We start from the raw sequence: 4,274 nt of genomic DNA on the forward strand, positions 1-4,274 counted from the left end.
GTCATCTGCATAATGCAGATTGTTGATGATTCTTCCTCCAATCCTGATGCCACATTTCTCCTTATAGAGCCCATCCTCCCTGATAATCTTTTCTGCATAAAGCTCAAAAAGTTATGGAGACAGGATACAGCACTGCTATACACCATAAATAAAAATAATTTTCATTTCCTTACTCATTTTCTGTCTCTTCTAAGCTAACTCTGTGAGACAAGTATTTCATTTTACTTGTAATACCATTGCTTAGAAAAAAATATATATGCTTAAAAATATTTTCATTAAGATACTCATAATACTACACATGAGTTTAAAATAGGAGTTTAGGGCTCAATATGATGTTTATAATATACAGTGACTTCATCTTCTTATGAATATGTCTATTTCATACAATGGGGCATAGTGAACAATATGCAGTGAGAGTGAAAAATAAAAACACAAAGAAATAAAAAAATAAAATTGAGTCTATTGTTACTCATAGCAATCCCAGACAACTGAGCAGAACAGCTCAGTAGTATTTTCTAGACTGTAATAATTTTGTAACAAGATTGCTAGATCTCTCTTTTGTTTGTTACTGAGTAGATTAGACCTGTCAACATTTTGACTAGCAATCAAGTACTTAATTATTGCACCAGGAGGAATCTTTGCCCCCCAAGAGGATATATTTATTATTTGAGAGCACCGGAAATAAAAAGTTAACACTTGTAAATTAATGTGGATGAGGCTGGCAATATTAAGAGTTCTGTTGACGTAATTCGTGAAGTATCTCACACAGAGTAATTGAGGTATACCCCACACCTGGAACAGTCATCAGAATTGCACAACTGCAGATACAGTGACGAGAACTAGTGGGTGTTGACAGTATAGTCAACATTTTAGAAATAGCAATTGCTGGTATATTCAGTGAGCAAAAGAGTAAGAAAATTCCAAAAATCATGTAGTAGCCATGGAGACAACTAACCTCTTACAACATTGGGCATGACACTTCTAGAAGCCTCTCAAATTTATTTGGAAGAAATCTAGTAAAACTGTATTCATTAAAGAATAAACAGGAACATGTTATGCCAGGGAAATTTTATTTTGAGGATTCAAAAAGAAGAACTTTTATTGTCTTATTGCCAGGAATTTGAGGACTAATAAACACAAGATTCATTTTGAAAATAGTTAATGTCATTTGTCTCACTGAAAGAGAAATAAAGAGATAAAGAGAAAAATAAAAAGATTCTATACTTATCTCTCTGGGTTTACTATACTAAAACAGAACTCAAATCTGAAACAGGTAGCTGTGTCTCTCACTTAGTCTATAAATTAGGAAGAAAGAAATATATGTTTAAAATATTTAAATTTGTTTTCAAGGTCCCTTTGCTCAAATATCATGTCTTTAGGCTTAATATATAATAAAAATAAGCAAATGTTATGTTTTCACTTCTTCAAGTGCTTTCGTACCATACCGAGTGATACTAAAAGATTTATTTAACAATGAAACAGCATTTTATTTGAGTAAATTTAGTCTTCTTTTTGAAACACAGGAGACATTTATGGACCCTAAATTTGCCATTGGTTATATAAATACTGAAATTTCCTTTTCTATTTCTTTTCTTGTGTAATGGATTGCTCTGGTTATTTACATTCTGTATAATTGGTTCTCATATTTGTAAGAAGAAAAGGATTTTAACTTGGTCATGTATTAAAACAATATTGAACAGTTACGTCTATGCCAAAATGATTTTTAATATTTATTGGACCACCTATTATGGACATATTTTAGAGGTATTTCAAGATTAAGACTGACTAGTAAAATGAGACAGATGATGATCTACTTCCAAAAATTATTAAATGAAATGTCTATGGATAAACAAAACGTCATCTTGTAAACTCCTACACTGGAAAAGGGAACTAATGTAACCCTGGTAATAGGTAAGTGCCAGTTGTTTATTGAAATTTGGCAGTTTGAGTATAACAGCTACTCTGTGGTAGTAAAATATGGAAGTCTACTGCTGATTGGAAGAGAGCCCTATTCATTCTCATTCCAAAAATGATGATCTGACAGAATTTCAAAATCATAGAACAATCATGATGAATGGTGAGGAGATTGAGATTGTTAACAGCTTTAGTTTGCTTGGCTCCACAATCAACACTCTTGACACTAGCAGCCAGGAAATTAAAAGGCAAATTTCACTGGGAAAGTCTGCTCTCAAAGATCTCTCCAAAGTACTGAAGAGCATCAGGGTCAGTCTGGAGACTAAGGTGCACTTCATGTAGGCCATAGTCTTTGTAATTAGTTGCTATGCATCAGAAAGCTGGGAAATGACTACAAATGATAGAAGGAGAACTGATTCCTTTAAGTTATGGTGTGGGAGAAGAGTATTGAATGGAGTGCTAGGAGAACAAACAGGTTAGTCCTAGAGAGGGTGAAACCAGGCTCTTCCTTGGATGCAAGAATTCTGAAGCTTCATCTAACATACTTTGGATATATTTTAAGAAGGGACCAATCCTTGGAGAGGGTCATCATCCTTGGGAGGGTGGAGAGACACCTCAAAAGAGGAAGACACTCAGTGAGATTATTGACTGGGGTAATGGGGGCAGGGGTGTCAGAGACAATAGAGGTTGGCACAGGATAGAACAGGGTTTAGGGCTGTTGTACATTGGGTCACAATGAGTCGCAGGCAACTTGATGGCACATAATAACAACAATATCACTAATATCACATACACACAAAAAATTCTCCTGAACATCATCCAAAAATGATTATCCAAAAAAGGACTGTACATTGACAGAGAACTATCAGACATACAAGCTGAGTTTTAAAGAGGCTTTGGCACTAGGGATATGACTGCCAATGTCAGATGGATCTTGGGCAAAAGCAGAAAGTATTAGAGAATGCCTATCTGTGTTTCATTTGCTATGCAAAGATATTTAACTTTGGGGAATCCAACAAATTCTGGCTAATCTTGAGAAAAATGAGATTCCTAGAACACTTGATTGTGTTTATGTGAAATCTATACCTGCACCATGAAGCAGTCCTCAGAACAGAGCAAGATTGTCTGGTCCAAAATCAGGAAAGGAGTACAACAGGGATGTGTCCTGTCTCCATAATTTTTCAATCTATATGCAAAACACATTTGGGAAGCTCGGTTTTATGAGGAAGGACTTGGCATCAGGATTGGAGGATAACTCATCAACAACCTGCATTATGTAGATGACGCAACATTGCTTACTGAAAACTGAGGAGGACCTGAGGCAGAAGGTCAATGACTACAGCCTTCAGTGTGGATTGAAGCACAAAATCAAGAAAACAAAGATTATAAGCACTAGCCCAATTGGCAGCATCATGATAGACAAAGAAGAGAGTGAGATTGTTAATAGCTTGCTTTGTTTCACGATGAAAACTCTTGGTACCAGTAGCTAGGTCAAATCTGATGTTAGGAAACTCCAGAGAACTGAAGAGCAACTATTTTAATCAAGAGCCTAATCCAAGCCATGGTCTTTCACTTCCTATGCATCAGAAAGCTGAACAATTAATAGGATGATGGAGTTATAGTGCTAGAGAAGAGTGTTGAACATACCATGGACTACTAGGAGAACAAATAGGTCTGTCCTGGAGAGGGTGAAACCAGGCTGCTCCTTGGAAACAAGGATTTTGAATTTCTGTCACACACTTTTGGCATGTTTCTAAGAGGGACAAATCCTTGGAGAAGGACATCATGCTTGGCAGGGTGGAGGGGGGAAGAGGAAGACTCTGGATGAGTTGGATTGAGTTAATGACTTGGGGTAATGAGATAGAGCAGGGTTCAGAGCTGTTGTGCATAGGTTTGCTACGAGTTGTAAGCAACTTGATGACATATAATAACAATAACAAAACAAGAGAAGGGCAAATATTTTGAAAAGTAGTGTCCTACAAAGGAGATTACAACCCACAATGAGATAGATTTCACACAATGACTGCAAAAATGAGCTTGGGCATAACAATGATAATGAGGACTGCACAGGATTGGCTAAGGTTTCATTCCGTTGTAAATTAGGTAAGTGTGAATTGGAACAAACTCAAAATGAACTATAAGGACATAAACAGCAACAGTGTTACTTTATCATTGCTGTGTAATATTTTTCTTATTTCAAAACTCCGAAAGTAAAACAACTATGAGATATCATCTCACCCCACTCAAAATAGTAAAATTTAGCAGAACAGCAAGCAACAAATGCTGGCGAGGTTGTGGAGAAACTGGAACCCTGATTCACTGTTGGTGGGAGTGTAAAATGGTGCAACCCCTGTGGAAAG

The sequence above is a fragment of the Elephantulus edwardii genome, unplaced genomic scaffold (genome assembly GCF_000299155.1).
Source record: "Elephantulus edwardii isolate Elephantulus edwardi_28Jun2011 unplaced genomic scaffold, EleEdw1.0 scaffold00018, whole genome shotgun sequence".
Classification (NCBI taxonomy): Eukaryota; Metazoa; Chordata; class Mammalia; order Macroscelidea; family Macroscelididae; genus Elephantulus; species Elephantulus edwardii.